At 35.0% G+C, this 10,000-nt stretch overlaps 1 long non-coding RNA gene across 1 annotated transcript in view; it reads left to right on the top strand.

Moving 5' to 3' along the window:
* The window catches only part of LOC137649694 (uncharacterized), a 274,922-nt gene extending 266,175 nt beyond the window's left edge, over positions 1-8,747 (top strand). Inside the window, exon 3 of the long non-coding RNA XR_011045828.1 lies at positions 8,639-8,747. This is a non-coding gene — a long non-coding RNA (uncharacterized lncRNA). The remainder of the gene's footprint in view (positions 1-8,638) is intronic.
* Positions 8,748-10,000: the final 1,253 nt, after the last annotated feature.

Below are 10,000 nucleotides of genomic sequence, written 5' to 3'. Positions count from 1 at the left end.
TAAATAAATTTCATAAAAATATGAAGAATATATTAACAATCATAAGAAAAATGCCTTTCTCTAATGAAATTCCTTTTCAACCGAAGGACCCTCGTTCTAGAGTATATTAGTCTCGACCCCCGTCGAAATCATAGTGACCAGAGCGACTTATATTTTGTAATGTAACAATTTTCACACATTCTCACCCTACTTAGCCACAGATGAACGCACGTCTCCCCCAACCCCCCTCCTCGTCACAAAGTTCTAGGTTCAACTGTGGCGGCAAATCTGCTAAATTAACGCCGGTGCGGAAGGCATAAAAGTTATATTAGGAATCGTCGACGAAAAATAGAAGGAGATTTGTCTCCGCAGACGCTGTAATCGCCGTAGTATATTTTGCAGAAGAATATACATTAGGCCACGGAAGTATTCCCAATGTGACGATGCATTTTGCTCGACCTACGACTTCTTACCGCTGTAACAAATGTAATCTCGCAAGGTGAAAGCATTTCACGTTACGGGTGGTTCTTTGACGCGCCAGATTTGTGACAATTTGTTTCTGTTACCCCTTCGATGGACGTTGCAAGATTAGATTCAAGAAAAAATTAAAGTCGATTTGGTTATTATCGGTTCAAATTTATATTTATATATATGTATATATATATATATATATATATATATATATGTATGTATTTATATATATATACATATATATATATGTATATATATATATATATATATATATATATATATATATATATATATATATCCCTTTCTGAGTGGGGATACCTTAACAAGGTGAAAGGGTTTGCGCATCGCAATGATCAGCAAAGCTATAATAGTCAGGGTCATCCATACTAGGTTGGTTTGCTGTCAACGATCGGACGAAAATCTCCTACTTTCACCAATCCGCAGTGGCCAACGTTGGGATGAAATCTGGCCAGAACCCAGACATGTATATCACAAACCCGCCTCGGGCCCCCTGTCCCCAGCAGTAGTGGAACAACTGACCATGATGGTGGGCAGCTACATTCCACTGCAGGGGCTGCTAAAATCTCTGGACTGAAACTTGATACCTTTGGAAGCTGAACCTTGCAACAAACAACGCCAGGACCCTGTCCAAGGAAGATCTTGCTGTGTTACTAAAAGAGCTGAAATAAATAAATTGTGATATGATAAGATTGACTGAAATTAAAAGAACTGTGGAATCTTATTTAAAGTCAAAAAGGGGCTATTTATTTTGCTTTAGAGGACATGAAAGGAGCAAAGAAAATGGACTGGAGTTTCTTATTAATAAAAATCTTGTGTAACATAGAAGAATTTTATATTACTAGTGATAGAATTTCAGGATTAATTATCAAACTAAATAAAAAGTATAAAATGAAGATCATTTAAACGTATGCACCGACAACATCCCATACAGAGGAATAAATATAAACTCTTTATGAATATCTAAGATATCCATGAAAAAACTTAGGATTCAATTTACGTTTGGTTTGGGTGATTTCAGTACCAAAGTACGCCCAAAAAAACTAGAGGATAGTCAGCAGTAGGTAAATTTGGAGTAGGCACAAAGAATGACAGAGGTAACATGCTTGTAGAATTTGCTGAAAGAAACCATCTTAAAATCCTGAACACCTTATTCTTTTATAAAGATATACATAAAAAATAGGCATGGAGAAGCCCAAATGGAGAAACAAAAAATAAAATAGATTTCATACTCAGTGAAAAAAAAAGTCAATTTAGTTAAAAACGTAAAAGTGATCACGGAATGGTGAGAAGCAAAATTTTGTTTAGATCTAAGGAAAGAGGGAGAAAAATTTTGATTTGAAGAAAGAAAATAAACACTGCAGTAATAAGAGAAAAATCTGATGAGTTTAGTTTAGCAATCCAAATATGTACTCCCAGCTGTACATGATGATATGGAAATATGTAAATAAAAAATGAAAAGTAATTCAACAAACGTTTTTATTGGAATCAGCACAAGAGATAATGGAAAAGTTCCAAAACAAGATCAAGGAAATTATCAAAACCTAATAAAAAAAAAAAAAAGATTGGAGATGAGGGTAAATCCAAGAAAGATGAAATAAATCTAGCAGAACTATCCTATACAATATATTCGTAAACACAGCCATACCAAAATTCAGGAAATACTAAAGTAAGGTAGAAGCATCAAATCGATGAAAAGGAGACTAGGAACAGGATGATTGCTTTAAAGGCTGAAAATGGAAATAATATCAATAATAGAGATGGTGTGATTAAAATTGTAGAGGATTATTATACAATGCTATACAATTGTGATTAAGAAAAAAACTTTACCAATGGAAATAATGAAACACCTGAGCCGGTACTAAACGTAACAGTAGGAGAAGTAAAGAAAACATTAAAAGGCATGAAAAGAGGCTAAGCAGCAGGAGAAGATGGCCTAACAATTGATTTAATAATAGATCCGCAATGTATAAAATATTTACAAAAATTATATTAGGCCGAGTAAAAAGACAGATAGACTTTAATCAACCAAGAGAGCAGGCAGGCTTGGAAGTGGGTACTCAACAACTGACCATATCCATGTAATTAACCAGCTAATGGAAAAATGTAGTATGACAAACCACTATGTATAGCATTTATAGACAATGCGAAAGCTATTGATTCTGTCAAAAACCTCGGCAGTTATGAAAGCCCTTCAAAGTCGAAGAATAGATGAATCTTATGTTAGAACACTTGAATATATTCATACAGGAAGTACAATAATCCTAAAACTACATAAAGATGGTGAGAAAATTCTGATTGAGAGAGGAGTTAGATTATTCACAGCATGCCTAGAAAAAATTCTTAAGAATTCAGATTGGGAAAATATAGAAACTGATATTAATGGAGAATACCTTAACAACTAAATATTTGCAAATAACATGCAGTACTAGTAGTTGTATTTAGTGAATCATGGAGGGAATTACAAAATATGATAGAAGATTTGAATAGTGAAATAAGAAATGTAGGACGGATAATAAATATGAGTATAACTAAGATGATTTTCAATAAAAATGCAGAGAGACATCAAAGAAGAGTTATGGACCACCTTCACGAGATTGTTAATGAATATATGTACGCATTTTCCCCAGGGCACGAGACCGATATGGAGAGCATTTGGTAAACAAAATGAGATTATGGAAAGAAAAATGCCACTTTCTCTAAAGAGGAAAGTATTTAATGAGATGATCCTACCAGTATTAACTTATGTATCAGAAAATTTGGAGACTTACAAAAGCCTTATAACATAAGCTACTTACAACTTGAAGAGCTATTGAAGGAGTAATGATAGGAATAACACTAAGCGACAGAAAATAGAACATCATGGATACGACAGCAAATTAAGTAGAGGATATTCTAACAACTTATAAGAGAAATAAATGAACATGGGCAGAACACATAATCAGAATGATAGACAATAGGCGAGTATTAAGAATAACAGGATGGGTCCATAATGATTGCAAAAGAAGCAGGGGAATGAAAGGAAGACAATGTATTGACAAACTGAGGATGTTTGCAGGTGTGAACGCATAGAAAGACCATAAACAGACGCAAGCGTAAGGACGTGTTTTAGTCCTTTGTAATGCATATATAAATATATGTGTGTATATATATATATATATATATATATATGTATATATGTAGTATATATATATATATATATATATATATATATATATATATATATATATATGTATATATGTAGATTTATATATATATATATATATATATATATATATATATATATGTATATATGTAGATTTATATATATATATATATATATGCATATATATATATATATATATATATATATATACTGTATATACAGATGTAGATATATATATATATATATATATATGTATATATGTAGATATATATATACATAAATATATGTATATATATATATATATATATATATATATATATATATATAACAAATGGATCTGTTTCTAACCCAGATCATGGCGATATATATATATATGCATATATATATATATATATATATATATATATATATATATGTATATATATATACATATATATTCATATGCATGTATATATATACATATATATTCATATGCATGTATGTGAATATATACATATATGTGAGTGCTCTTTTGTCATAGTCTTGCCATTAGGCACTATTCATTATATGTTAAAACACTTGTGGCATTAACTATTTTCAGGCAACAATTTTATAGTTATGTGTCTTTTCTTGCATTCAGGGTTAGAGTTTTTAAGGAACAGATGACATTGGTTACTTCCAAAGATATCATTCCTCAGTAATTTCACTTTTAATTTCTCACATAATGCCTTTAAATTATACCGATAAATGCTCAACTATTCTTTTACTTTCTAATTTTCATATAAGAGAAAGAAGTTTTCAGAACTACTGAATATTGTGCACGGGATATTCAATTCTTTATTTATCTCTATTCTTTGCTTTCAGCGCTTCATTTATTAATGGAGGGATGATAGACATCTTGAAAGGTTTTTTATTCTGGTAAATAGAACTTTATAAGATCATCTCATTTATCGAGACTAAAACTGTTTGAATTATTTTATGCCGTTAATTTAAACGTTATCCCTCTCTCTCTCTCTTTCTCTCTCTCTTTCTTTCTTTCTTTCTCTCTCTCTTTCTCTCTCTCTCTCTCTCTCTCTCTCTCTCTAACACGCCTATACTCACTTCAGGCGACTGACTACGAGCTACATTACCGAGTATTTGCTCTTTAGCTTAACGAAAGCACGGCTGGTAAAGAAAACTGGCTTCAATTCTCTGTCCTTAATGATGATCGAGGCAAAGTCCTCTTGCAAGTTAGGAGAGAGAGAGAGAGAGAGAGAGAGAGAGAGAGAGAGAGAGAGAGAGAGAGAGAGAGAGTGTTCCTCCATCATTACCAAGGTAATAATTATTCAAACGATACCTCTTCTATACAATGGAGCCTAAACAATGCCTCTCCAATACTACTGTGCACACACTTATACCCCTTCAGTACCACTGCATCCACACGATATCTCTACTATAAAATAAGGCCTAAACGGTACCCCTCTAATACTACTTTGCGCACACAATAACCCTTCAATACCACTGCACCCAAACGATAGCTATTCTATACATGGGCCTGAACAATATCTCTCCAATACTACTGTGCACACACTATACCCCTTTAATACCTCAGCACACAAACGAAACCTCTTCTATATAATGGGTTCTAAACAATACCTCTCCAATACTACTGATCACACACTATACCCCTTCAATACCACTCAACCCAAACGATACCTCTTTTATACAATGGGGTCTAAACAATACCTCTACAATACTACTGTGCTCACACTATACCCCTTTAATACCACTGCACCCAAACGATACCTCTTCTATGCAATGGGGTCTAAACAATACCTCTCCAATACTACTGTGCACACACTATACCCCTTCAATACCACTGCACCCAAACGATACCTCTTCTATACAATGGGCCCTAAACAATACGTCTCCAATACTACTGTGCACACACTATACCCCCTCAATACCACAGCACACAAACGATATCTCTTCTATACAATGGGGTCTAAACAATACCTCTCCAATACTACTGTGCACACACTATACCGCTTCAATACCACTCAACCCAAACGATACCTCTTCTATACAATGGGGTCTAAACAATACCTCTCCGATACTACTGTGCACACACTATACCCCTTTAATACCACTGCACCCAAACGATACCTCTCCCATACAATGGGGCTTAAACAATATCTCTTCAATACTACTATGCACAAACAATACCCCTTCCATACCACTGCACCCAAGTAATAGCTCTTTTATACAATTGGACCTAAAAAATATCCTTTCATTACCTCTGCGCCTAAACAAGAGCCCATCAATACTATTGCGCACAAACAACACCCCTTCAATACCACTGCTCTCAAACGATACATCATCAATACCACTTCAACCTAAATAATACTCCATTAATACCACTGTGCACGAACAATTCACCTTTAATACCACTGGTCCCAAACAATTTCCCTTTCAATATACAGTATATGTCAAAAAAAAAAAAACCTCGGTACCACGATTCTCAAAATAGTACTCCAATACCATTGTGCATAAATAATACTCCTTCAATACCACTGCGTCCAAAAATGACCCCTCCAATACCATTGCGTCCAAAAAAGACCCCTCCAATACCACTGCGTCCAAAAAGGACCCCTCCAATACCATTGCGTCCAATAGAAGCATTTTCGCAGTGGCTGAACCAAAGTGGAAACCGTGTTATTCTTTAGATCCGTGAATCGGGGCCTTCCATCACTTCAATGACTCCCTAAGATGAGTATTGAAGAGCTTTGTGCGTGATCAAGCCCTACTCCAGAAACCTGCCAAAAGGGAGGTAGAAGGCTTTGAAGGGGGTTTGGGGGAATTAGCGTGGGAGGGAAGGGGTCGGGGATCTCGCTTTCCGTGCAAGAATCCATTCGGAGTAAAATTCTGCGACTCTATTAGTGATGTGTCGCCGACGAAAGTCAGCCATGTAGTGTCCATTTCGTAGGTGTGTGTGCATGTTTGTGTGTTTTTTCTATAGATTTTGCTACTTAAATCTAGAAGCTAAAACCTCTTATCACTATGTATTTGTATATTTTTTTTATATTTTTAGTGTGTATGTGTAATTCGATGTTGTCCAGCATATTAAGAAAAGCTAACAGAGTAGCTGTGTGTTTAAAAAAAAAATCAACCCAGTGTCTGCTTTGTTTGTATGAGTGTGTTTAATTTCTTTTAACCAGTATATGCTTTATTTGTATACGAGTGTGTTTTTTAAAATATGTTAACCCATTGTACGCTTCGTTTGTACTTGTGTGTATATGTATGCGTGAGTAAGTTTGTGGGCATTTCAATGTCGCCAGCTATTTGGAGAAAGGCTACAATCTGCTTCATCTATAATGCAAGAGGAGGCCGACCCTAAAGGTTGGTAGAGGGCGTGTTAACACGATGGCGCTCTTCACGGCAAGAAATGCCTTAATGAAAGAACATGTTCCTCCTGCAAGAGGCGTCCCGAAGCCTCTAGCTTCCCATTTTCCTTCAGTTTAGGATTTTTTTTCCCCTTTTGCTATGAAAGCATGATCGCGGCGTGATAATGGTGTTTTTTGTATGCGTTTCTGCTTTTCTTCCTTTTGCATGTGTATTTGTGATTTCTATTGTTTGACATGAAAGTAATTTCGTCAATAAGATATTTCCTTTCCCCGTGTGATTTTCTCTTTTTTTTTTTTTTTGTTATTTGCTGTACCAGTATTATCATGGGGGACTTGATTAGCGTCTTTCCATATTCTTTCTATTTTTTTTGGCAATTGATACCTTTCCATGTCTTTTTTCCCCCGGAAAGCAGCATAATGGCGTAACCTTGTAACATATCCCAGGTTTACATTTTTTTTCCCGCTCTTTCATTTTCCTATAAAACTGATATCATGACGTGACCAGATGTTATCTTCCTTCTTTCTCTTATGCGCATTTTTTTCCATTTTCCCTTGTTCGCTTGTTCACTTTAATAAGCAATATCGGGATGTGTTGAATCGATTCCTTTTCCTTCTTCGTAAACGTATATTTTTATAGTTTCTTTTCCTCTTTCTTTTACCACAAAATTCTCTTCCTTTTCCTTAGTTGTGGATCTTCCAATTCTTTCCTTCACGTGACTTCGAAATATCCTTCCCTTTTCCTTAGTTGTTTATTTATTTATTCTCTTTCCATTGCTCTGTTACTACGAAAGCATGGCGTGACTCGGTAATATCTTTCCCTCGTTTATATTTTTTTTTCCATCTTTTTTTTTTTCTTTTTTTACCATGAAAGCTATGTCGTAGCGTGACACTGCCAATAACATCTTGAGAGAATAAAGAGACTTGTTCTTGGAAAAACTATTTCACTTGGACGTTGCTGCAGTTTATTCAAGAATAGGTGAGAATGAAAATTGAACTGAATTAAAAGGATTATTCTTAACTCATTTTTATTGCATTTTTTCTTTTTTTTTTACTGACTTTTCGTGACATCACACCTTCGCTTGGTTTGTAGTCTTGGTCAGCTAATCAAGTCGTTATTTGGCAAGCAATTTTCTATAGCAAAAGATACTATATAGCGTGCTACATATATTTCGAATTAAAATTCTAAATCGAAAGTATGAATTACGTTCAATTCTAATAGTAATCAATTTCGATTTGTAGTTTTTTTTTTTTTTTTTTTGCAAAGTATCCAGAATACCATTTTCGACAATTTTACTATTTCATAAGTGGTTGGATCCTGTCGTAATTAAGTATACTTGCCTGTAGGTTAGAAGTAAGCTACGAATAAGACACATATAAACATATATTTATGTATATTGTGGGTCTATAAAGGTCCGTGATGACAAACTGACCTAGGTTTTATCCCATGTTGGCGGACAGATTTCAGTTTTATCCATTTGATTTTTTCTGTACCTCGTTTTCAAAGACACCTCCATAAGGAACTCGGACTATTAAGAGAGAGAGAGAGAGAGAGAGAGAGAGAGAGAGAGAGAGAGAGAGAGAGATTCTTTTAGTTGTTACTTGTAAAAAGAGTAATCTGTTCGTAATGTTCTCTAATTGCACGTCATCTGTCTTATCCTTTCAGTCATGCTTCCCTGTCATGCCAAAATGAGCCAAATCACCACATCCAGCAGAGGATCCCGTCAGCCAATCACCGGTCGCCACCGCAACTCATCCCCCATTCAGGGTACAGGTAAGAATGCTCAAGTATAGATATTCGGACTTTTATTATAGTATCCTGCGAAGGATACCTGAGGATTGACTGGCGTTTACTTAAATGGCGCTGTGGCCGAGGTGACTTGCTTGGAAGATCGGTGACTGAGATGATAAAAAGTAAGAGTGCTGCTGCTCATTTGGTGAGGTCGAAGGGGTGCTAGCATCACTAATCTTAGATGGCAAATAGGTGACAGCATTAATCCTTTTAGAAGGCAAAAATGTGATTGGCATTACCCATCTTAGAATGAAAAAAGTGATGGCATCACAAATCTGAGAAGGCAAATAGGTGATAGTATCAATCCTTTTAGGTAGTGGCATCACCTATTTGAGAGGGCAAATAGGTGTATGGCATCTATACTCCTAAAAGGCAAGCTGATGACAATTCCCATAATAGAATGCAAATAGGTGATGGTATGAAGCCTTTCAGAAGACAAAAAGACGATGACATCTAAGAATGCAAAGGGTGATTGTATCATCCTCTTAAAGGCTGATGAAAAAAAATGTAAAACCTTTTTATGAGAATAAAAATAATTTATATTTGTCATTACCCATAAGAACAAATTTGTAATTTCATCACCCCATCCGATGTGAATACAAGTTATTCGATCACTTATCTGACGAATAAAAAAGTTAAATCGTCGCCATAAATGGAAATGCATAAAGTGATAACATCTCGTGTGTGATGAGAGCAGGAGGATAAGGATATCATATCCCATAAGACGGTGTCTTGTTTTCTTTACCTAAGAAATTTATTTGCTCGTTTACAGGGAAATCAAGTTTTGTTTCCTAATTTTTTTTTTTCTAGTTTGTGTTAGTGTGTTTCTCGATATAAATTGCTGTATGCAAGAATGTGTATGTTTGATTATGGGTTTGTGTGTTATGATTGTACAAGTGTCATTGGATGGTCACATATGCATAATTTAAGTTATAAATAATTAATGGAAAACGAAGCTACCTTTTGCAATAGATGTTTAAGAACCTGAGAGATTAAGAAAAAGACAGACACAGAGACAATAAGTTATAGATTTATTCAGGTGCAAATCCATTAATCCGCAGAGAGAGCCACGCAATAATCTCTATCCAATCCGATTCATTGATCATCAAGTCGGCTGCCATTAAAAAAAGAGGAGAGAGAGAGAGAGAGAGAGGAGAGAGAGAGAGAGGAGGAGAGAGAGGAGAGAGAGAGAGAGTGTGTGTGTGTGTGTCCATCCGAATTTGATTGTCAAGAATA

Source organism: Palaemon carinicauda, chromosome 11, assembly GCF_036898095.1.
Source record: "Palaemon carinicauda isolate YSFRI2023 chromosome 11, ASM3689809v2, whole genome shotgun sequence".
In the NCBI taxonomy this organism is placed as follows: domain Eukaryota; kingdom Metazoa; phylum Arthropoda; class Malacostraca; order Decapoda; family Palaemonidae; genus Palaemon; species Palaemon carinicauda.
The sequence above is the reverse complement of the archived record's forward strand: the minus strand, read 5'-3'. Positions and strand labels throughout refer to the sequence as shown.